The following is a 27,073-nucleotide window of genomic DNA, read 5'->3' on the forward strand; positions in this document are numbered from 1 at the left end:
CTTGATGATACTGCAGACGTGTGGAGAAACGTTTTGTGGTCAGACAAGACAACATTTGAACTTTTTGGTCTAAATTCAAAGTGTTACGTCTGGCACAAACCTAACACTCATTGTACAAGTCACAATGTACAATAATACGCAGACTCACAGGATGGCGTTGAGGTACGCACACTCACCTCCAAGCCGTCTCGCCTGGGTTCGACTCCAGACCCAGCTATAAAGTGTCATCCTGGAGTTTCACATGCAGGGCTATTCATCAATGTGTCATCCCTCGGATGGATGTTAAACTGGGCTTCTGTCTGTTGGGGTTAGTTGGTGGATGTTAAAGATCCCACGGTGTCCTTTACAAAGCGAGCTATCGCTGGCACCCTGAACAAGTTCCAAATTCCTCCCATATCTACTATTGGGAAGGCAATGGCAAACCACCCTCTATAACCCTTGCAAAGAACCTGCTTTGTCAGCACTGACACTGAAACAGAGAATGGTGCATCAGATTCAGAAGAATGCAATACAGTACACCAATTCTGGGGGAGTTAACTCGTCCGTAATTCTGGGGAAATTAACCAGTTTGTAATTCTGGGGAAATTAACAAATCTGTAAGGATGGGTTCTTTGCTTGGGTTGTGTAATTCTCTGATTGCTTGACTCTCTCAGCATCACCTTGTAGCAGCTGGTTACTCTCCTCTCTCCAAACGGCCCAAGCATTTTGCCATACCACTTTATATATTCCTGCTTCTGGACTTTCCAAGTCTCTAAAACAATCAATCATCGTCCATCGGCCGGATAGTGTATTGATGGTGTGCACAATATCTATATTAGTCAGGTGGCTTAGAGACAAATTTTCACTTTATGGGGACAGACCGGATAAAAGCACCAAATTTTTTCCACTTGTTCCTTGATGCATTAGTTATGATATTTTGGTAGGACCCATCAAATCAGAGCATGCTGAGGATATTTAATCAGCTAATTTGTCTGTCTGTCTGCCCATCAGATCAGCCATTTTTCTTGCGATTCAAATGGTTACTGCCCTGAAAGAACATAACTAAGAACATCTATCTTATAGTAAATTTGTATATTACCATAGGGTATGACTATTATAATCTCAGATAACCTTGACCTATATTTATGGCCAAAACTAGGTCAAATTGTGATAATTTATATATTTTATTACTAATCATTTATCGAATTTTGATGGTTATTTCTCGATAACCCATTTAACTCTTCAGTTTTTATATATATATATATATATATATATATATATATATATATATATATATATATATATATATTATTAATGTTTGCGATAAAGTAATTATATTAGGTGCATATAACAGGATTACACTGTAGAAGTCTGTCACATGGTGACCCTCAAGGTAAGAGGGGGAGGGCTTCAGAGATCGGTGCTGCAGTATTTTTGCTGGGAATTTCCTGTCAGAAAGTGTGTTTTCCTGATACTACTGTTGCATCGGACTACAATGGGTTTTGCTGTGAAGATTTGGATGTTTGATCAGGTAATTGTAATACAATTTCTACTTAAAAGCCTTTGAACATTTTATAGAATATGATGTAGATACCATACAATATCCTTCACCACCATAACAGATGACAGGGAAGAGTGAGCTGGATTGCTGCTGTCTTTAAGTAGCTGCTGTCTTTAACAATATTAATCCCTGTTGACATCATCAGGCCATGTCCTAGAATTATTACATCAGGCCATGACCTATATTCCTATATAAGAGCTGAGCATTAAACTATTAAAGGAATGACCAACAGTGCAGGCCTCATGATTTAGAAAGTGTATGTATATGTATCCATATTCTCATCCCAAAGGGTTACTTTGTAATGTGAAACTAAACAGTCAGAGCATACTGAAAAGCCTATGGAACTATACTATGTGTTTTGGCTGGCAACTTTCCTAATATGTATCTGATTTAAAATAAAAAAAATTCTTTGAAAAGCTCAGAAAATTCCCTTTCAGACCAAAATATATACATGGGTAGGGTAACAGGGGGCATGTGCCGAGTGCCCTCCTTTGGATTCACCTCTATCTATATGAAAGAACTAAATTTATTGCTTTAAGGGGGTTGATATTTTTGTTTAAAATTAATTTCCACCCCCTTGGTACATACACCATACAATGAATTAAGAAATGTTCACTCACCATGTCCTCCTGTCAAACAGTTAACATATTCATGTCTTTTTGTGACAAGTTTAAATCAGTTGCTACTGACTGAATGTGAAATGAACTGGAAAATCATGAGTTCATTAATATAACATTTGAATGCAGAATATAAGTTATCATGACATGGTGAACATGTGTGACATATGGTTAACTAATATTTTCTCCTTTTTACAGCGTGTCTGCTGTATACAATTTCACCGACTTTGAAATGTCCCCGGCGTCGTTTTACCACGTCTCCGGTGGGTCCGGTGTCCCTCCCCCCCCCACGTGCCTCAAGACAGCCAATGACGGCCGTCCGGTAGATGCAGTGCGTAACCTCAACGGAAATGGCGACAATTGACGGAAATACCCGAGTATTTCAATGGAAATTTGTGAAACTAATGTGTTATATATGTGAAAACCATTTAATTTATTGCTTGACGAAAAAAAACGAAGAAACGCTCCCCTCATGTATGAACGAACGAACGAACGAACGAAAGACGTCATTTCCGTCCACCATGGTATTTCGTGCCGAACGCAGAAAGCTAAGTTCTTCTTATGCCGTCATTCTCTTTATTATTAGCCATAAACAAGTGTTTCGTCATGCATTAGTAGTTGAAATTTACTTACAACAAGAACGAAAAAATAATCTCCTCAGATTCAACAAGAACAAAAAAAAACCCCGAAAACATCACGTGCAGGACAAGACCAATCGAGCTGAAGGAAACGATACTGTAACTGCACTGCTCCTGATTGGTCAAAGGACACCACGTGTGTTGTGTGGGCGGTGTTATGCACGAGGATTCCAGGCTAAGTTCTTCTTATGCCGTCATTCTCTTTAATAATAGCCATAAACAAGTGTTTCGTCATGCATTAGTAGTTGAAATTTACTTACAATCATTCTTTTGGGGCCTCCTGCCACGCTGTATCGAATGATTTCATTCCTTCTGTTATATATATATATATAAAGGTGCGTATCACAATAATAACAAGATTTTTACATTTCAAATATTAAGTACGCTTTTTAATTGTTTTTCAACTGAAAAAAACATAAATTGCATATTTTAACATTAGTGTACTCATTTGATTCACCACACACGCTGTATTGAAGGATTTCACTTGTTGCAGATATAATGGACTGGACACTATGTGCTATTTGCCAGAGTGAACTAGATTTGTTGCCCTCCAGTGAGCCACTGGAGACCCGGATATTATGTTTGGCACAATGATCACTCCAATACTGCATACATGTTTATCTAGATATGGAGTACATTTGGTTGTTTGCGAGATTTAGTGGTAAAGAACATTACATGTATAATGGTATGTTATAAAGTAAATAAATACTAAAAAAAACATTTCATGTGATTTTACAAATGAGATACAATATTTTTTCAGAAGATCAACTATTTTAAAGAAATTTATGAAAGAATGCAGAATATCTTATCATTCTGTGTGCATATTTGCCAAAATATGGCATAATCTATCTATAATTCCAGCAATCTGTGTGTGTGTGTATGTGTGTGTGTGTGTGTGTGTGTGTGAGTGTGTGTCTGTGTGTGTGTGTGTGTATGTGTGTGTGTGTGTGTGTGTGTGTGAGTGTGTGTCTGCGACCGCCTTTTCTCGACAACCGCCGGTCCGATCTGATTGAAACTTGCCAGGAATATTGCCGGGGATCCGCGGATGTGCCTTTTCAAGGTTTGATATTAATCGGACGAGCGGTTCCCTAGTTACGGCCATTTCTCTGTCAACCAATGACAGGACATGGTGCTATGACGTCACGAATGACGTCACAATTAATATTTATTTATTTACTTATTGTTTTTTTTTTGCACGATTGACGTCACAATTCTTCTGATTCGTTAGGTATAACGTCACAATCGACGCTGGGGATCTGAGTATGTGCCTTTTCAAGGTTTGATATTAATCGGACAAGCGGTTCCCAAGTTACGGCCATTTATCTCAACCAATGACAAGACAGTGCTATGACGTCACGAATAACGTCACAATTAATGTTTATTGTTATTTTTTTTGCATTATTGACGTCACAATTCTTCGTTTGGTATGACGTCACAATTGATGCTGGGGACAATTGACGCTGGGAAAATGTGCCTTTTCAAGGTTTGATATCGTTCTTTATCCGTTTCAGCTGTTTCCCAAGGTTTGAAAGCTGTTTTTTTCCCAAGGTTTGAATTAATTGTTCAAATTATTAATTAATCCCAACGTTTGGGGGGGGTGAGAAGGGACGAGAGAGAAGGGGCGTCACAATTCGAGAGAGGGGAGCGGGAGAGGGGGGTGAGAGTGGGGGCGAGAGAGAGAGGAGTGAGAGAGAGGGGCGAGGGGCGAGACGAGGGAGGAGAGAGAGGATGAGAGAGAGGGGGGGGCGTCACAATTCTTCTTCTTCTTCTTCTTCTTCTTCTTCTTCTTCTTCTTCTTCTTCTTCTTCTTCTTCGTTTGATATGACATCACAATTGATGCTGGGGACCTGAGTATGTTTCCCAGGTGTTTCCCAAGTTATGGCCATTTATGACACGGTTGGTCCGATCTAATTGAAATAATGCCCCAATCCAGTCGTCTTTTACGAGAGTGAAGGAACGAAGCTGCACCTATGGGCCTGCACCTACGGGCCTGCACTAGTACACTAAAATGGTATATAATGGTGTCTTATAGCTTCGATCACATGAGTCCTACCAAAAAATGAAAGTTTATACATCAAGCTCGTAACACATAAAAATTGGTGCTTTTATCTGGTATGTCCCCATCAAGTTGCTAAATGTTTTTAAGGTTGCAATGAACCATCATGCAAATGGAATATATGCAAATTAGAACATGAGAACTATGAGTTTATTGGTAGTATAGTAACATAGTATTTGTAGTATTATATAATGACTAAGTAGTAACAGAATATAAGGATTGTGATTCTGTCTTTTTATGTCATCTTATGTCTGTTTACAAGAGTACTGTTCATGTTTACTTACTGCATTGAATAATGTCTCAGAAATCAACAAATAACCACTAACTCGATATTATTTTTCATGTAAATACATACTTTCAATAAATAACTCATTTATTGATATTAATGGTATAATTGCATTCCTTGTTCCAGAAAATGTGTGTTTAGACACCAAGATTGCTATCCTAAGTGGCATAGAAGCTGAGATGATGGCACTTCTCGGTTTTTAGATGGTGGCCATCTTGGAATCCAAGACTGCTGCCATCCTCTATCTTGAGGACGTGGGTCCTACCAAAATTTTTAATCTAAGGCAATGGATAGCACATGGAAAAAGTTTGGTGCTTTTATCTGGCATGTCCCCAAAATTTTGTTAAGCCACCTGACTAATATGTATTACTGTATGATAAACTGAACCTTGGTGTGTGTGTGTGTGTGTGTGTGTGTGTGTGTGTGTGTGTGTGTGTGTGTGTGTGTGTGTGTGTGTGTGTGTGTGTGTGTGTGTGTGTGTGTGTGTGTGTGTGTGTGTGTCATTTTATATTTCAAATATGTTGAATGAAATTGATGGTGTGGTGGGCGTATGCTTCGGCTGTCCTTAGTTTGTTCATATTTCTGACCTGTGATTCTGTGAATTTTTGAAGAATGGACTCGGAGGATAGTGAATTTGAACCCCAGCTTTCAAAGTCAGCCAAACAACCAATTTTTTTTTACACTGGAACATGCATCATATGCAGTCATCAAGCATCTACAAGCAACCTGACCAAGCCAAAGGATATTACATCATAGCGTACACTCTGAGGCTGCAACAATGAGGGAGTTTGCTCCAATACTCCAATATGGATCAATCGCAGATCAGGCTTTTGTACAATGTACAAGCAGAAGTGCTGCAATGACTTCATGCAGAAGAAATCTTTGGAGAAACTGCTGGCATTCAAGTGTGCAGGAACATATAACCCCAATCCGGAACTCCAATGCACACAAAGGCAGACTAATGGCAGTAAAGCAACTGTGTATCCTGCAAAATGTATATTTTGTGACAAATGCAGCAAATATGTAAAGGGAAGTCATACCCACGATAATAAATGTGCAATGTGTGGACTTGCATGCTGACAACACCATTTGAGATACAGCAGTGAGAATTGTAAGTGACCGGACTGAGGAGGAGATGATGGTGCATCAACAGATTTTGGCCCTCACCTCACATGATTATTGTGGCGGCTGCAGCACAATCCCATAAATCCTGTTATATTTATTATATCAAGCAAAGGTCAGTATCACAGCCAAAGGTGGTGCTGAGGAAGACGCAGAGATAAAAGCATATGCAATGTCAGAGTCAGTCGCCCACGAAAGGTTGTTCGACCATGTGAGGGCAGAGCTCATTGGTAGAACACATATTGCATCTACAGTATGACAGACTGCACTGAAAAACTTGTATTTTTCATGGATGTCCCGGATATCAAACCACACACAAAGAAGCACATACGCCAGAAGCTGGAGACTGAGTTTGGTTTGTGTCTTCATTTATTTTCTAATGACGAGGACAAGCTTCTGGTAATGCCTGACAATCTGACGAAAGAGAAACTTGCAGAATACGATACGAGGATGAAGGAGGAGCTACATATGTACGGTATAACCAAAAATGATGAGGAAATGGACCATTTACTTTCGAAAGCAGCATTTCCCTACATCTGCAAAATGAAATAAAGGAAGCACAGCATGAGCAGCACTGGCCACCACGTCTCTGAACTGAACGACAAGTATGTTGACATGCCATCACCACTGAGAGTATTAAGAACAACTGCTGATTGGTGAAACAAAACCTTCAAATGATACAACTCGTGTACAGAGATTAGTGTGGTCATCTGCCCAAGATTTCATATATGGGGCAACAGCAGGCCAAACAAAGACATCAAAGCATATTCTATTGCCATGGGTGGAGAGACGCTAACTGGAAGTGTTAAAATCGTAAAGATCCTCAACTGTCTCGGGCATGGAATATCATATTCTAAACTGGTACAAATAGACACGGCGCTATGTCTGCAGATAAGAAGTTCCAAACAATGTATGAAAATGATGTAGTTCTGCCCACAAATGTGTTTTCTGGAGTGCCAATTGTGTTAGCTGTTGACAACACAGATAGACAGGAAGAAACCCTCAGTGGTTCAAGAACATCAGATCGAATGAATGGGATAATTGAACAACCACAGGTATCTGTTGCTCAACCACCCACACACAGACTACAGATGCAAAAGGACAAGAAACGATCCCTTCCTCCCAAACAACTCTTATTTCCCCATTAAGACTGCAGTGACAGGAAGAGTCCTCCAACCGGTGTACCACAAGAACCTGCTGATGCAAAGGTTGCCGAAGCAACCAATGCTGAATGTAAAATGAGTACATGGTCTTTGATTCGACAATGCGACACAGCTAGCCAGAAAGTCAGTTCATGGACCAGCTTTAACATTGACAAATGGCCATACATCAACCACAAAAGACACAGTTTGTTACTTGCCTCCATCTAATAAGTGCCCCAGCAACTCAGATGTCAACTGTTTAACAGATATTGGACCAAACGAAGACGATCATGAAGGCTCTAGAACTCGAGGAAGCTATTTGTGTGTTTGATCAGGCTCTCATTGCCAAGGCAACAGAGCTTGTCTGGCAAAATCAAGAGCAATTCACCAATCTTATCTTGAGGATGGGTGCCTTTCACATAGTGTGCAATCGTCTCTCAATCATAAGAAAGGGAGTCAGCGATGCTTGTCTCCATGATCTTTCAGTGGAGGCTGGGGTGATTGCAGAAGGTTTAGTCAGCAGTGTAATGAGTGGTCGACAATACAGGTGTGAGGCTCCACAAGATAATTTATGAAGACCTCCTTCGACTTTTGTGAAATGGTTTTCATCCCTGGATGGAAGAACATCATGCTGATGAACTACCAAAGCTATGTGAGACGATTGTGCAAGCTGAGGAAGTTAAAAGAAAACCAGATAACAAGTCGTTCACTGCACTAACTACTGAAAAATGTTTCTTGCACATGGATTTTCAGCTTGTTCGGTGAATATCAAGACATTATTTGAAAGGGAAAGGGAGTCATTTCATCCTTCTGGATATCCTACATTGATATATTGTCGAGATTCTTCTGGTTCTACTTCGAGCTTTCGGGGAGGGGAATTATCCCCTTCAACTGCATGCCATATGCAAACTGACCCCACTGTGCTTTGAATATGATAAACAAAACTACGCCCAGTACCTCTCTGTTTATCAGGCGCAAATCACAAAGCTACCAGAGGATCATCCGGACACCTATCAACAATTAATGGATGATAGATTCTCAGTCAAACTGAGTGCCAGCAATGTGTTTGGCAGAATAACAGTGGATCAGACTGTGCAAGAACCTGCCAACAGGGACACTCAGACCTCCAGTGGTACAAAGGGTTTCAGTGTAAAGCCCTCTGTAGTATCCAAGTACCATCTACGAGCTAAATATTGCAGCATGTGCTTGAGACAGCTTTGTTATATGATTGGTTTGCAGGAACATGATGTCAGCCATCCTGATTTATGCATTTGCAGGGATGAAGAAGATTTCCAGTCAGTGGTTAAACTTCTTGATAGCAATTGGATTGATTCCTCTGTGTCAAGATGGTTCGGTGTGGCCATCTTGATTTTGGGTCATGCTCATATACAACCCCAAACTCCTCAAGGAATAGTCTAGTATATATGTAAATATTCAGAAATATTAAAGAAAGCTGCACAAAGTCCAGCATGCATATTTGGAAAATACTGACAATAAATACACAGCGATCAAAACATAACCTTCACAACAAAGTTTGCGAAGGTAATAAGCTTTCAGATAAGCATTGTATTGTTTAGTACCTCTTTGTGGTACCACTCTGCCAAATTTTGGTCTTGGACCATCGACTTATCACCAGGCTGGACATTGATATTGTTATGGAAATGGCCCTTAATGGGACTACTAAGTATAGGATTAGCTCAGATCCCCATTAAATTAATGTATAGATAGGTTGTTTGGTGACATGGACGTCATATGTGTGTCGGGAGGTGTAAAAGACTGTTTTTGTGTTCTTGCTGTGGTGGTGAAACGAGGGATCGCTCTTCTTCCTCCCATCCCGGACGAAGCCCCGCCTAGTCGGCTGAGGGGTGTGGCCTGGAGAGGAAGTGACACGAAGGGGAGTGGTTATGTCGGCTTCGAAAAGGGGGAGGAGCGAGTGGTTCGAGGTGAGCGAACGTAAGAAAACTGTAAAAGAGAGAAGGGTGGAGTGTGTGGAAATAGTCACCGAGAGAAGCGAGCAAAGGAAGCGAGAGAAACAAATGTTTCGTAAAAACGGGCTCGTGTGTCGATGAAGGAACGAGCGAGAGGGAAAGCGAAGACCTCAGGTTGAGGCTCAGTTTGGGCAGTTGGGGAAACTGCAGTCGGTTGAGAGGCTGCTCGTGTTTTGGAAGCGAGCGAACGGGGGAGGGACAGTGTGGAATCTGCCGGTACAAAAACAGCAGTCGGCTTTGAGAGGCTGCCGGCACGTGGAGTCGACGATCGACTCGTACGGGGAGGTGATCGACCGATTCGGCCTGCGTCTGGCCGTGGAGCCTCCGTCCGTACTTACCTCATGGCTCGATACGTTCGCTGATCCGCCTGCGGAGCTGGGCACCTCGATCAAGCCAGGCCTGGATATGTACGCTGGACTTTGAGAGAGATCGGCTGAGACCCATCGTGGATTTGGCGGTCTCGCATCGTCGACATTGCGCGGTAATGCATCAGCTCGGGGGGTCCTCGTGTTCAAAAAGTGTACCCTAAGTTACTCACTGGAATTTTGAAGTTGACCACTTCCCTTAACAGAAAAACTTGGTTACCATTTCCATAACCCGGCAATAAGTGCGAAAATGGTTCCTCTTTTGGGGGTTCCGACGGAAATTGTCAGGCTAATTAATTATTAGGGGTAGTGGAAATGAAAACGACTGTTACTTTGCAGTCTTACACCCCAGAAACACAAACTACCCCTCAAAATGTCCGTCGTGAGACCTTCTTTCATATGATATGCAAATTAGGTTCATTGGTTCAAGAATCAGGTCACTAGAGGTCAAAAGGTCACGAAAATTTGGGTCAAGTGAAAATCTGACCTATCTCTGAAACATGCCCCACAGAACATGCCACATCCATATTTTACCCTCTCTGAGGGTCGATCCCATTACCATAGGTTCCAAGGAACACAATCATATGAATAAAGTGGAATTTGGTGCAATAAAATGAAAACAGCACAGAATGGAAAGCGGTCGACTTTCAATCTGATCACTTTTTGGCCACCGCTTAAATGATTTCTTGTTGGGAAACTTAAATGGTTATTATGTCACGCCCGTTCACCCTCGATAGACAAATTAACCCTTAAACTGTTTGCTTTAGAAGACTCTTCCATGTGATATTACCTTTATGGAGATTGGGCCAACAATGAAGTCACTCGAGGTCAAAAGGTCACGGAAATTGGGGTCAAGTGAAAATTTCTGTGGAAAATGCACAACAGCACATGCCAGATCCATATTTTTTTCATCTATGAGCATGCCAAAGGAACACAATCAAATCAGTAAATGACACTTAAATATGGTACCTTGTACGAAACCAACGATTAATTCCCCCAGTTTAATTGCAGGTAGGTTACCATCACAATAGGTGGCAGCACCTGTACAGGTGCCTCCATTACATCAAACAAAGAGTGATTGTACACGTGCTATGCTATATTGTTGTGGAAATGGTCCCTTAGTGGGTTATTAAATATAGGATTAGCCCAGATCCCCCCTTAAATGCATGTTTAGCCAGGTTGTTTGGTAATTGGACACTACATGTGTGTCGGGAGGTGTTGCAGGCTGTCTAGTGTTCGTACACTGGTGGTGTACCGAGAGTCGCCTTGCTTCTGTTTCCTTCCCCCCTTCTAACTCGCCCTGCCCAGCGCTCTGAGAGTGTCGGTCGGCGAGCTGTGTCAGCAGCCCATTGGTGGAGAGGGGCTGCGGACTCGAGGGATGGACCAATCACGTATCCCCGAAGGCGTTTCAAAAAGAGCGAGCCCCAAGAAAGGCAAGTGAGGAACTGCATGAGGTCTGCCTTCTGCTGGATGAGAGGCTGCTGGTGTCGGTCAGCGATCTGCTTCGAGAGGGACGGCTGTGTGAGTCTGCGATCTGCTTCGTGAAAAAGGCCTGCCCTGAAAGGCAAGGGGAACGGCTTGGGTGAGTCGGCGATTGGCTTTGTGGAGAGTGGTTTTGGCCGGCTGTTCCTCCTCGGCCATGGACCCAGCCTGCGGAGCCCAAAACCCTGATTTGGCCTAGTCTGGTGAACAGGCCAGGCCTGGATTTGTATACTGGACCTTGTGAGAAACCAGCTGGAACACACCATAGATCTTCCTATCTTGTGCCGTCGACCTTACGGGTGCTCGCCGTCGACCTGCATGCGCGAGCGGTGCCGGGAGAAGGAGTACGAGCGCCATCTTGCCACGCGGCATGCTCGAGCTTGGGCGCTCGAATCCGTTGACTTCGGCTTCTCACGAGCCGCATTCGTGTCTTTGATACTTTCCCCTCGTCCATGAGGCATCACCAAGTACTCCTGTCTAGTCTGCATGTTGTCTGCATCTTGTCTGCATGTTGTCCAGGCCTAAGGTTTATCTCGCAAGGGCTCCCTTCGAAACCCGTATCCGTAGCTCCCTAGTTAAGAGCGGGTTATAGATTAATTATAACGTTCGTGAATGCTTTGCTTGTGTTGTGTTCCCCGATGTATCCCCAATAAATCTGGCTGATTCATATGAAAGTTGCCGCCTTGAGTTTATTCGTGCCATGCTGAGGAACAATCCGCTCGATTTGTACATAAAACCAAAATGGTTACGGACTGGCAGACTTCGCTCTGCCTCTGACAAACCCAGTCTGTAACCGGGGTCTATTTCCCCAACTGGCAAGGCACAGGTGTACTTTGGTATCGTGATTCGAGGCACGTGACCCGAGGCCTGTGCCGAACCAGCCGGTGTTATAACCCCTGAGACGGCGGTGCTGTTAAGTGACGCCGAATCTTCAACATTTGGCTGTCAAGAGTAGGGTGCGATTCCCACCACCGCCAAAACGATAACAATATTAGGCATGATTCTTTGAAAGTTTCTCCAATTTGCTGTAAAATTCCTGTGAAACCGTGAAAAGGCAATGCAGAACAATGTCTTATGAACCATGAAGAAGTAAGTATCTTATTAGTCCATGGGCCCAGGCATATATCGGTACTATCTGAGGAAACCAAACTTTAGGGCTACTAAGTTATTGGTAGGGACTATATGATTATTTCAATATGTGATAACCATTCCAGAAGAGCAGCTTAGTGTATGTATTTTGCATTTTTACCATTTTACCATTCTGAGATATTGACGTTTTTGGGGAAAATCATGTACGTGCCATCTACCGTCATGTACGTGTACGTGCCACATGTACGTGCCGTCTACCAACACCACGAAAGTCAATGAACTCCGACATCAACTCTTCTGTGCCAGACGGGGAGAGATAGAGTCCAGTCAGCTTCCAACATGTGAAGACTGCCTCTTCATGCACGTCCTCCGTGCAAACTACCAGGCTGCTATTTGGAGGCGCTGTCTGCAATGCCAACCCTATGTTCCAAGTCCCAAGGGTTGTGGATGGACCACTGATGATGACGGGAAGCTGGCCATCGAGTGGATGCAGGGTTCTCGAGCACCGGATGCAGTGTTGCAACTGCTTTCCTGCAAGTGTGGACGGTCGTGCAAACTCCTAGACTGCACGTGCCTTGCCAATAGCCTGAAGTGCACTGACATGTGCAAGTTGCGAACCTGCAGCAACCAGCCCGCTGATGTCGAGGAAGAGGTTGTAGACCTCGAGGACTCTGATGCTGATAACAGTGATGAAGACTAGACTACTGATCCATGGTGTGAATGTTTTGGCACAATCACAAGGACATTCATGGCTACAAATATGCATGAGTAAAACATAGTACATAAACATGCCACAGTAGCGTGGTGAAATTTGGGTTATCCGTAAATTTTACATTTTGGACGCTTGTTGGAACTCGGGTAGGGGAAGGGCAATTCCTTTAACTGTGGTAAAAACTTGTAAAATGTTCATAAATGTTTTCCTCATACAACATGTGCATGTTGGAGGATACTGTGGTTCAGTAGCACGACCCAGGGAACTTGTATGACAATATTATAAATTAAAATGTACTGAAAACCACTAATCTGCAACATTTTGATGGGCCCTATTGTTCGCCCCTTTCTGCCATAAAACAAATTCTGCCTTCAGGAATGACAGAGGATTATTCGGATGGTATAAATAAAGCATTTCAGACATGTATTTGTGGTTTGCAGTTCATTCTAGCCCCATGTGGAAACAGCAATTGCATTATTAGTGAATGTTTCTGAGTTTGCCTTTTCGCTTTCATTATGCGGAGGGTGGGTACATTCCAGAGATGATAACTACCAATAAGCTGCCAGTCTGCAATGGTTATCACATCAAAATATGATCTATATATATACATCAGTTCAAAAATTATAACTAGGATTGTTTTCCTTAGATGGTACCGACAAGAGCAATTTCTGGCCTGGGCCCATGGACTATATAGTTTTCTATGCTTAATTGAAGTGCACTGAAGTTAATTGAACATGAGGTAAACAGGTCATTCAGCAAAGCAGCAACCGAGTTTGAGGAGGCCAACATTCAAGCCATATTAAATGTCATAGAGAAGAATGAGAATCCCTTCCTCACTCCCCCAAAAGATAAAATGCTCCACAATATCATAACCAAGGAAGTCATGTCAGAAGATATCAGAGAACAGCTGCTGAACGTGGAGAGAATCGGCAACGATACCTCCGAGAAACTTCGTAGAGAAAGGTACATAGAGAAGACCGTTCGACTGTCAGACACGATTCATCGCACCAACCTTAAAACCTTCGCTGCAATCCACAATAATTCATTCCCACACAAAGGAAAAGCAAAATTCAACAAGCGAGAAGATGCTCAGATGAAACGTACACGAGAGATTGCAAAGAAACGAGAACGGACTATGGAGGAACTCCTGGAGTACGATGTGTGTACAACGTCTCCTCTCTTATGATGATGAAGGCCTAATGACCAAGCCAATTAAAAGTGAAATTGTCCATGAACTTGAAGCGCATTTCAGCGACCAGGACCCAAGAACACCGAGACCTGATAACTCAATGGGAACATGCTGTATAGTTGATGTGATGGCAAATATTCGCAAGATCCAAACAAAGAGTTTAAAAAATTTTGGTGACTTCTGTGATGCCTTTCTAGGCTATGTTGCCTCTACAGCAAAGGGTGCCTCGAGAATTGATTTTGTTTGATTCCTGCATGGGAACGTCTTTGAAGGATTCTGAGCGGCAAAGGCGAGAGAAGAAGTCACCCATAGAACTGCATGATGTGTCAAGGGAAACCCCTCTCCCTCGAGAAATGGACAGGTTTTGGCCATCCAGTGTCAACAAAGCAAAATTTGAATCCTTCATTCATGCAGAGGCACTGGTACGGAATTGGAGTGCTCCTACATTGGAGATTATAGTCAGTCATTTCTGTGGACCAGACAGCATCGTCGTTTCGTGTTGGTCCATGACATCGAGACCTGTAGAGGTTCCACAACTCAAGTGTAATGTAGAAGAGGCTGACATGAGGATTATACCACATGCAATGCATGCTGTTAAACAAGGTAAAAATCGTATCATAGTCCTATCGTCAGACACGGATGTGTTCATTTTGCTGATGTTCTACTGGAGCGAGCTGAATGCGAACGGCCTCGAAGAACTCTGGGTGAAGGGGTTGGTGACTCGACAAGATACATTCCGATACATATCCTTTCAAAGAGGATTGGACGAAGTTTGTGTCAGGTTTTGCCCGCTGTCCACACACTAACTGGGTGTGACTACACAAGTAAAGTTGGAACCAAGCATTCTGCTCTAATAGCCAATCCAGAGATGTACTTAAAGGACTTTGTGGTGGCGACAGGTAACCTGGATACAGTAATCGATAAAGTAGAAGCTGATCTGACACAAGTCCTTAAGAAAGGAACAACGATGAAAACCATGAACCAGCTCCGAAGCCACAGGTATCATCATGCTAAGCGGTCATGTTTGGATGACCTGCCACCCACAAGTCATGCCATTCGGTTGCACATTTTGAGAGCCTACTTTGCTACAAAAGAGATGGTGTCCCTCCTCTCATCATGCGAACCCTCTGACCCAAGACAATTTGGTTTCAAATTTATCGATGATCTTCTGGTCCCAAGCAGGGGGAACAATCGAATTCCTGAAGACATTGCAATCCACTGCACATGTCAAAAGTGTGGAACTCGGAGATGTCCTTGCCGTGGTTCTAACAATTCCTGTTGTACATTTTGCACTTGTCAGTGACTGAAAAGTCAGGATGTCAAAATGTATTTGGTGTCGTCAAAAGTGAGTGACTGACTCATAAGTATATACGCATTTCCAAACCAGAATCACATTCCACCAGTCGGTATGTGTTTACTTACTATGTTGGCGTGGAAGTTTTCGTTTATTGTTTAGGCCCGATGGTGGTCATTAAGTACATTCCATTCATATCGATCCATTCATATCTGTTTTTTTTTGTATCTATTCCAAAAAAATTGACCCCAATAGAGGACAAAAATATGGATCTGGCATGTGCTGTTGTGCATTTTCCACAGAAATTTTCACTTGACAACCAATTTCCGTGACATTTTGACCTCGAATGACCTCATTATTGGCCCAATCTCCATAAAGGTAATATCACATGGAAGAGTCTTCTAAGGCAAACATTTTAAGGGTTAATTTGTCTATCTAGGGTGAACGGGCGTGACATAATAACCATTTAAGTTTCCCAACAGAAAATCGTTTAAGCGGTGGCCAAAATGTGATCAGATTGAAAGTTGACCACTTTCCATTCTGTGCTATTATCATTTTATTGCAACAAATTCCACTTTATTCATATGATTGTGTTCCTTGGCACCTATGGTAATGGGATAGACCCTCAGAGAGGGTAAAATATGGATGTGGCATGTTCTGTGGGGCATGTTTCAGAGATAGGTCAGATTTTCACTTGACCCAAATTTTAATGACATTTTGACCTCTAGTGACCTGATTCTTGAACCAATGAACTTAATTTGCATATCTTATGAAAGAGGGTCTAAAGACCGACATTTTCAGCGGTAGTTTGTGTTTCTAGGGTGTAAGACTGCAAAGTAACAGTCGTTTTCATTTCCACTACTCCTAATAATTGGCCCGATAATTTCCTTCGGAACCCCCAAAAGAGGCACCATTTTCGCACTTATTGCCGGATTATGGAAATGGAAACCAAGTTTTTCTGTTAAGGGAAGTGGTCAACTTCAAAATTCCAGTGAGTAACTTAGGGTACATTTTTTGCACACGAGGACCCCCCTAGCTGATGCATTACGGGGCCGGAACGCATTGAGGAGAGCGTGCACACGCGGTGACTTGAGCAGGAAAAGTACTGCGCTGCCATTCTTGCCATGCGGCGCGTTCAAGCTGGGAGTTCGAACCCGTGGACACCCGCTTGTTTGTTACGAGCGACATTCGTGCTTTTTGACACTTTCCTCTCGTCCATGAAGCATCACCAGGTACTCTATCTTGCATGCATGCTGTCTGTCTGTCTTATCTGCACGTTGTCTAAGGCATATCTCGGTAGGGACCCCCTCGAAACCTATACTCCGTGGTCCCCTAGTTAAGAACAGGTTAAAGATAGTTAGTAAAAACATTGTCGTGTTTATTGCTTGTGTTGTGATCCCTGATGTTCCCCAATAAATCTGGTTAATTCTTATGAAGTTGCTGCTATGGATTAATTCGTGTCGCGTCGAGGAACGATCCATTCGATTCTCATATAAAACCAAAGTGGTTACAGACTGGTAGACTCCGCTCAGTCTCTGACACAACCGGTCTGTAACCAGGGGTTCTATTTCCCCAAATGGCAAGGTACAAGGATTGCGTTGGTATCGCAATTGAAGGCGTGTGACCCGAGGCCTGTGCTGAGCCGGCCGGCGTTGTAGTTCCCGGAGACGGCTGGAGTGGGTTGAGAATCCCTCCATCGCTGAATCCTTAACAATATTTATCACCAGGCTGGGAGGTCAGTGGTTCAAACCCCTGATGAGTCATACCAAAGACTTTTAAAATGGTGTATTCTACTTTCTTGCTTGACACTCAGCATATAAAAAGGTTAAAGCACAGACAAACAACCATAGGTTGGTAATAATAGTGCAGGCTTTGATAGGCCTAATGGCTTCCTCCTGTATTGAAGTTCCTCGTAAGGGAACTCTTATTATTATTATTGTCCATGAAGTTGATGACATCTGCCTGTCCAGTGACTTCATCTACAGCATGACCTGTCATTTTACACATTCTCCTGCTACTTTCCTCTTGTTACTTCAGCTCTCTTGAGTACATTTCTTGTGATGGCTCACTGCTTCAGCACTGACAGGCCCGGTTCGACAGAGCCCGTCGAGGGTGTGGTTTTCCCCGGTAGTTGGACGACGTGGGTACATCGTCGCTCCCACTTTGATTAATTCCCACTTTGATGGGACATTTTGTGTTGGACACCATGGGCCTCTCCGCGCAAGTATTTTCTTCCTAAAATCGCCAATAACCCAAATTGAAGGTATATTGAAATTTGGCAATTAACCCTACCCCACGCCGTCAAAATATTGGCGACCACGGTCCGCTAAGGGACCCGTGACCTTTCGGACTTATCCGAGAGTCACGACCTAAATTCCGGGTGTTCAGTGGAAACGACTCCACTGCTCCACCTAGTGGTCGTTTATCGCCACCGAACCCTGGCCCACAACAATATTTCCCCATTGTATAGACAGAAGGAATTATTTCAAATGCTTTTGTTTCTACATCCATCCACTGGCACCTGAATGTGAAAAATAACGGTCCCCTTCTTTCACCTCCAATTTCCTCAATGTGTCTTTAAGCTGTGTCCAGAGATTTACTGTGGGACTCTGATGTCTCCTGGTCCTTCGAGGTGTTGGAATGACTGGTCTTCAAAGAAAAAAGATAAGGGAAAGGGGTGAGGCCCAAAACGTCACTTCACCTTTTTCTTACTGCGATGAAGGTATCACTGTCAATATTTCAGATTAGATCATGAACCATGCTCTATAAACAGTGTTGGTGCTGCCAAAGCAGTTTTTACGCCTTTAATTTCACAATTCTGGATGGGGTCACCACTTTGATGCATGAAGTCAGGCAAGGAATTTGAAATTTAGCCAGGGTTCCGGCGATAGCTCGCGTACTCTTCACGACGGACACTGTGGGATCTTTAAAGTCCACAGAGTGATGCTAGCAGATGGAACACCCAGTTTAATATCCATCCAAGGGACAGCACACACATTGATGTATCACCCAGCCTGTGCAACACTGAGATGACACGTTACAGCTAGTAGTCTGTCTGCCAAACTGGAAATTTTACCCTAACCTCAAAGTCTCTGATAAAGTTTTTTTTCTCTGTGGATTATTGTAGTATAGGGTCTAAGTTAACATCTTAGGGTGGGTGTGAAACTCTCTCCCTTGGGCAATTTGAAAAATCCAAGATGGCGGCCAAAATGGCTTCCGCTTAGAGAAATGCTACTATAGTGCCCTCAAATTATGGTAGAGAAGCATGTGATGCATCAAAACAGGGGTTTCAATAGGTGAGAAACCCAAATTTCTGTACTAGAAACTGGTATGTTTCATAATTTTTCCATAAATGTACATAATAATGACCCGAGTACCAGTTTAGTAACGTCGGAGAACAGCATCTTAGTTCGTTTACGACATGAAATGTGGTTTTATGATACAACATGTTAACAAAACTTAAAAGTAATTACTCCTGAAATTGTTATTCAAAACTACTTTCAGAAAAGATTTCAAAATTTACAAATACCATTTTTTGAAAGTTACATACACAAATTTACAAATAAGAGGCAAGCCGATAATGACAAAGTTGAACCAGCATGTCACACTATTACAATCATTACAATCATTATAATCACATACCTTTGCAAACCATACTAATTATTAAAGTAACATAATCACAATATCTGTGTTAAAACAATAATTTCAATCATGTCCTGATTATAATCTTTCAACCTGTTGCAATATATGCTCATAAAATATGGTTACTATATGCAGTCATTTGAAATACGGTAACAATTCAATGATTTGAACAATCAGACAGTCGAACAAAATACTGAACACACTCGAACAAATAAACATATGCTTCTCAATATTCATCATCAGAGTCATTTTCCACCATTCCATCATTTATCCTGGTGTGATGATTCCAGCATTCATCGTCTCCTTCGCAATGGCAAAACACTGTGCAAGTCATGCCTGAACTGCAGCAGCTGCATCTGCATGTGTTGCATGGTTTTTCCCCCTTGCAGGAGCATTGGATGACCTTGAACAGAGCATCAGGAGCCTGTGCAGTGTTGGGAGGAAGCATGACTGAACTCAGAGATCCATCCTCCATGTACCACCCATGGGCTGCTGGGTCAAGTGCTGGTGGGTTTGGCTCCAAGGAGTTCCTCCAGACTGCAACCTGGATGTGAGCCCAGGCCACATTCTGACAGAGGGCTTCATCGGTTGGGGGTAGAGACTGGAGCTTGGGAGCATTAGCGATGTTCTTGCTCACCACCTTCATCCACAGTTTGTACCTACCATCATTTGCTGAATCAGTATCCTCCTCACCATAGCATGCAGGGATGAAGCGTGTACATTGTTTGACTACATCTTTCAGCTCAACTGTGATGTCACCAAGTAAACTGAGGGAATGCTTTTGGCTCCTTAGAACTCTGAGGGCAACTCCCTTTCCAATTCCAAAGTATGGTGCTACTGTGTCACATCCTGACAAACCATGCATTGGAAGAAGATCTTCCATAATCTCTTCATTATTGGCTACAGATGCATTGATGTCAATCACTGACCGACCCCTGATTGGTGATACCATCCACACCTGTGAAATGATCTTCCCAAGATGACGGAAGTGGCACAGCAAGACAAAGATGTCTGTGTCGTCTGCCACCACTATGGCTGACTGTGGTTTGACAACTGCCAGCTGATGTAGAATGATGGTGTCACCCTCTTTCTGGGTGGTCTCCAGATGTCTTCTCTGTATTGTCAGACCTTTGTACAGCTCAACTGGAACAGGACGGCTTCCAGTGATGACAAGGCGATGTCGCTTGAAATCATCCTTGTGCTTGATGAGGTCCTCGCACAGAAGATCAATCAGGGCAAACTTGTTCTGGGACACAGTCAAGACAACTTTCTGTGGTGGTATCTTGGTGGTCGAGCTGACGCGATATACCCTGCTTGCTCCTAAGTCCCTGTTCCTTCGAAGGCACTCCTTCCTGCTCGTAGCTATGTACCTGTAGTGAAAATGGCATAAGTGTACAATGTGCATGACAGCCAAACATCTGATAGAATCATTTTGTCTCGCACAAGGATGTATATGTGTATCCATGGAGAAAAACAAGTTTCGTTTTTTACGAAAAAGTATTTCTTAATCTTAATCTTAAAGATACAGTGCATCTTACTCCATGGTGTATCTATATAATCAGTGTAATATAGGGATAACCAGAGGTGTTTCTTGTGAAATAATCTATGAAGCAGAGGTGGTTTAATTATTAAATCCCGAGGTGAAGCCTTGGGAATTTAATATTTTGAACCACCGAGACTGAATAGATTATTTCACAATAAACACGTATGGGGCTCTGGTTATCCCCATTATTCCATAAACACTCCATCAATGTTGCAAGAATAGTCAGAGGTCGGTTATCAGGGAATAATGACCTCAGCCAAAATCAAATAATGGGTATATTTATCAAAATATACATATTTTTCTGACACATATTGTAGTTAAAGCAATAAAATAGTAATATTCATTAAAATATATTGTAATATTTTGCTTATAACAACAGATTTTAAAAAAATAAACATCAAGTGTTATAGTGTGACTGGTATAATAATTATTGATAACTACCTGTCGAAGATGAGATAAACATCCGATGCTGTCACTAGATCATCCAGATATCTGCGGAAGTTGTCAAGGAAATCTTGCACTCTGCCTGACACTGGCCAGGACACGACCCACAACACAGCACATCCATCTAGGAATCTTGCTTCTGTGGTGAGGTTGCGAGTCTGAATGTGGGCTTCCACTTTGATGGGACATTTTGTGTTGGACACCATGGGCCTCTCCACGCAAGTATTTTCTTCCTAAAATCGCCAATAACCCAAAAATAACAAATACCCAGTTTTCTAGGCTAAATTTCTGAATTGAGCATCCTCTAAAACCCCTATTTTGATGTATTACATGTCTCTCTCGCATAATTTGGGGGTACCATAGTAGTATTTCTAAAAGTGGAAGCCATTTTGGCCGCCATCTTGGATTTCTCAAAAATGCCCAAGGGTGAGAGTTTCACACCCACCCGAGAATGTTAACTTAGACCCAGCGGCATAACGGTCTGAGGTCATCGGGCCCCGGGACAGTCCAAACAACGCGGAGGAACGGATGGGCTCTGAAGAGAGCATGAACTCTGAGGGAGCAAAGGCCCGTTCGTTCCTCTGAGGCATATACTACAATAATCCACAGAGAAAAAAACTTTATCAGAGACTTTGAGGTCACCTCATTCGGCAGACAGACGATAGGCCAAGATTCAAAACCAGGCTTTACAGCTTAGAGGTGTGTGTGTGTGTGTGTGTGTGTGTGTGTGTGTGTGTGTGTGTGTGTGTGTGTGTGTGTGTGTGTGTGTGTGTGTGTGTGTGTGTGTGTGTGTGTGTGTGTGTGTGTGTGTGTGTGTGTGTGTGTGTGTACTACAGGGCCATTCTGCCAGCCCTATCAATACTTGATTGAGAAAATTTGTTGGTCTTGCTTCTCTGCTGAAACAAACAAACTATCGTCTTATCCAGTTTACCATTGTATAGACAGAAGCAATTATTTCAAAGTTGTTGCAGGTTGGCTCACATATCTGTTCACAAAATAGTACATTTCCATTCTGAAAGGACGGAATGGACAAGAAGACAGGCACAAAGAGAAAAGAGAAATAAACATTGAAACAGGAGGGCAAAATCACTGTCAGGATAAGGCAAACAATTTTTTATGTTCATTCTTGGTAAACATAGTCTGCACTCCATAATGCTATACCCACCACTACCCCCGATCCCCCACTCATTCCAACCCATAACAACTTCCACGATAACTCCACAAGTGGTGAAAGGAAAATATGCCATTTACAGTGAAGGAGTATTGTGATTTCTGTTACAGGAATGAATAGCGTTTTCTCCAGGGATATCACAACATCATGGAAACTTTATACCCAGGAAGTAAGACAAGTGGGATTGTCCAAGCTCCATTTCCATTTAATTTCCTTGAATTTTTTTTTTCGAGGATTAGCAGGTATCGCTCACCCGTTCACCTTATCATGTGATGTAACTGCACAAGAGATTCAATGAGGTAAAATGTTTTCCAAGTCGTGCCAAAGTGGTGGACTCAAGGCGAACACATGAGTGCCGTTCAAAAACTCAATAAGGAGATACACAGAGTACAATACATGGCCATTAAAAAAACGAGTATTTATGTTGGACCATATACAATTGGGAAGAAAACAGTCTTGATTGGTTTGGCTGGAATAAAATATTAAATCCAGAATGAGACATGGAGGACATGGTGTATAAAATGTATATATATATATATATATATATATATATATATATATATATATATATATATATATATATTGTTGCGGATTCGCGCCCGCCGGCGTGCGACGGCCACGTAACTCGAATCGCGGCACGTCGCCCACCGGACGGACAATCCAGTCGTGACCCTCTCGGACTAACGCCGGGAACCAGTCACGGGTGGACCTTTCGGTCTCACCGCGATCGAGCCAATCAGCCCCCGCGTGGGATAGGGTTGCTCGCCAAATTCGAACTACCTAAGTACCCACGCGGAGGGTAGACCGGGCGATCGCACCTCGCCGCAGGTCGACTTCGGACACGGGCCACTTAAGCGACCCGTTCCGTACTATCAGAATAACCGAGCGGTGTTATCGTCGACCTCGACGGTTCGATTAATTATCGGGCGTATTCAGCCCACTACCAACCCTTTACGTGAAGCAAGATGGGGATTCAATGGAGGAAAAGACGAAGCGAAGCGGGAGAACAGTTCAACAATAAAGCACATTTATTCGCGACGAACGGAAAGCACACAAATACAATTCCACCAAATGCACACAAAAAAAAGAAAACACAATTCCATTTACACAAAAAGCAAACATAAAAGTGAAAACACAGTGCAGAGCTAATACCGACTACCGAGCACACGGCAACACTTATACAATTCTACTTCACAGACGGCGCCGACAACACATACCCAAAACCAAGGAAAAGAAATCCCCCAAGAATGAGGCAGGCCTGAGGCCGAGACCGGGTCGGGCCTACCCGTCTGGTGATGAGACGCGGAGCGGCGATGGCCCCGCAACCCGCGGGCCTCGTGGACGGTGTCTGGTAGGGGGTGGGAAAAGGGGCCCCCTTGGTCGCACTATCTCAGCGCGGGGGGAAACAGGAGGGGGTTGCTGATGCTCGGGGTATAGAGGATCTTTATTATCCCTGGTGTGCGTCTCCACCTCGGCCAGGTCACGCTGCCGGCCTCCCTCGGGCGTGCAGCTCCTGGCACCGACGCGAGCACCCCCTCGTCCGACTCTCTTCAGCTTCTCCAGCCACTGCAGGCTTCGGGCTCCAGACTTCCACACTCGTCCCCTCCGTTCCGACTCCTTCTCGTTCTCGTTCTCCTTCTCCTTCTCGTTCTTCGTTCTCGTTCTCCTTTTCCTTTTCGTTCGACTCTCTCCCGTTCTGACTGACGAACACCGTCCTTTTATCCCCCCGTAACTTCGCCTTTGACCCCCTCCCTTTGACCTTTCACCTCGCTCCCCATTGGCCCGAGAAAAAGTGGGCGTGAAGGCTTTTTGATCCACAAATTTGCATATATCGATCGCCCTGGGGGCGGGGCCAAATCGCCCCTCGCTCACCGATTGGACGGCAAAAAGTGGGCGTGTGTCGTTTTTGATCCGTTTTTGAAGCACAAAATCCGTGATTTTGTACACGCTGTTCAACGTGCGCCCTGCACGAGTCCAACACCGGTACCCACAGCGGGGCAAGAACGGTGGCGATGCTACGGTTGCGAGGTGTGACGTGAAGGTCGTGGCGGTTGTGGTGAAGCGGTGTTGTGGTTGGTGGTTGATGTTGTGGTGATGGCGGTTGGTCCAAAATAAAGATAGTAAAAGAAAAACGGCTATCCTGAAGAGTCGCAGCACGTATAAATGACATGTATTCCCACTAGACAACGGGTTTGGGCCTAACTACACATGCACTTACCGAGATACCTCACCTAAGGGACCTGAATGGTGGTTTGCGAATTTGGTAACCACAACAATATATATATATATATATATATATATATATATATATATATATATATATATATATATATATATATATATATATATATATATATATATATATATATATATATATATATATATATATATTGTTACGGTTGTGGAAATTCACAGAGCACCATATAGGTCCTTAGTTCAGTTATGTCGATAAGTCTGTGTTCAGATAGATTTCCCCACCAATGTTTAAAGGGATTTATTCGTGTAACCGGGATGTGAATCTTCAGTTAGCCGTTTTTCTTTTACTATCTTTATTTTGGACCAACCGCTTCACAACCACCTCCACCACCAACCTCGCTCTCATCAACCATCTCCACAACGACCACCACGACATCCCCTCACAACCGATGCAACAACGAACAGCAACGCCTCACTGTCATCTCCGCAAACGCTGCCATCTTTGCGCCAGCGACGGCGAATTCCCCGCGAATAACATCTCTGCCACCAGACGCGGGGAATCCTTCGTTGGCACCAGGGTCGTTGATTTCACCCACGTCCGCTCTCCTTCGTCGGCACCAGGGTCGTTGATTTCACCCACGTACGCTCTCTCCAAGCTTCCCATCGAAATCGGATCATGAGATCGAAGGGGGCGGAGCCAGCGGGGGGGTCAGTGGTGAGGGATCGGAGATCAAACCTCGCCTCGTGGACCCAATATAACGGCGCGCAGAGACGCCAACCGCGCAGTTGTGTGTAGTTGTGCGGGGCCGCACAACTGGACGGGAGCTGGAGAGAGCGGAGCCTGGAGCGCAGCCTGCCGTGCCGTGCCAAGCTGTGGTTCGCTGGGAAGAAGCCGGAGAGGAGTTGCCAACCAGCGGCATAACGGTCTGAGGTCATCGGGCCCCGGGACAGTCCAAACAACGCAGAGGAACGGACGGGCTCTGAAGAGAGCATCAACTCTGAGGGAGCAAAGGCCCGTTCGTTCCTCTGAGGCATTGTCGACTAGGCCCGATCAATCGGGCCGCTCGACGAGGCCTGGGCCGCGCCGCGGTCACGCCAGCTGCCATGTGGACGGGATGCCAAGGAGCACCCAGCGAGTCGCCATGAAGGCGGCAGGTAACCAGCGCGGCCTCTCGGAGCTCTTTCGGTCTCCCAAGGTCTGAGAAACATAAAAGGCTTACGAGCCCGGGCTTTTTCTTTCTGGGGTTTTGAATGAACGTTGTGGCGCCATTTCTTTAAGCAGAACTGTTAAGTGCATGTAAATAAATAATAATAGACGGTTGTAGTTCTTGCTTGTGTTTTGTCCCGTACATGCATTGGTTGCATCCATGACTGCATGATTGCATATGTGTCGTTCTATAAATAAATGTCCTTGTGTGAATGTTAACCCATTCATCGCGTCATTTTCCTTCAAATTGAACTGCCGTATTGCATTCAAAATAATAGCTGGCTTTATAATAGCCGATAAAGTGATCGGGTCCAACGGGGCTGCATGATAAATACACCGCTCGGTTTCCGCAGAACGGAGCGAGCTGCGTACGTGGCTCGTTTCCAAGCAGCTCCCGTTGAGGTACAACCTCTCGGTAGCCTTCCTGCACCAATAATTAGTTAAATCGACAATTCGGCGATCGGAACCTGTAGCGTGCAGGTAGAGTACTGACAAGGCTGTGGTGTGCATTAAAAACACACCTGGAGTTGGATTCCGGCGTTTGATCCGGAAGGCTGCGACTGGATTGCTCGTCCGGTGGGCGTATGGCCGTGATTCGGCTAAAAGCGGCTGTCCGCATGCCGGCAGGCGGAAATCTACAAGAATATATATATATATATATATATATATATATATATATATATATATATATATATATATATATATATATATATATATATATATAGTCATCCCCCGTTTATTGCGGGGGTTACGTTCCAAACCCCCCCGTGAGAAGTGAAAATCCGCGATGAATGGACGCCTCCCAAAAAATCGACTCGACTCGTCTGGTCTGGTCAGCTCGGCAATGATCGGGTTCGAGGTGCCGAAGATCGACTCGTCTGGTCTGGTCGCTTTGGCTGTGATTGGGTTTGAGGTGCCGGAGATCGACTTGTCTGGTCTGGTCGGTTTGGCTGTGCTCGTCCAACCACCGCAAACCTTTTTCCTTCGCGAAGCATATATCGAGCACTTTAACCTTCTCCTGGAGCGTCAGGACCTTCCTCTGGCGCTTCGGTTCCTTGCCAGAAGCCTGAGAAGGTGCAGGGCGTTTGGGCGGCATCGTCGGGCTTGGAGAAAAAAACGTAGAAAATATTGTAAGTTAAATAGCGAAACTTTGTCTCGTGCGTTGTGTGACTGGTCGAGCGCCACACGTTATAATTTATTGATGAAATAATTTATATTTTATATATTATTACCACGATATACCGGGGCAATCCACAGAAAAAATTAGTTAGGTTCCAAGGGAAAACCTGCGATGAACTGGGGGCGCGATAGGTGAACCGCGATATAGCGGGGGATATATATATATATTGT

Source organism: Eptatretus burgeri, chromosome 3 (assembly GCF_056783735.1).
Source record: "Eptatretus burgeri isolate ZD-2024b chromosome 3, Ebu_testis_v1, whole genome shotgun sequence".
NCBI classification, from domain to species: domain Eukaryota; kingdom Metazoa; phylum Chordata; class Myxini; order Myxiniformes; family Myxinidae; genus Eptatretus; species Eptatretus burgeri.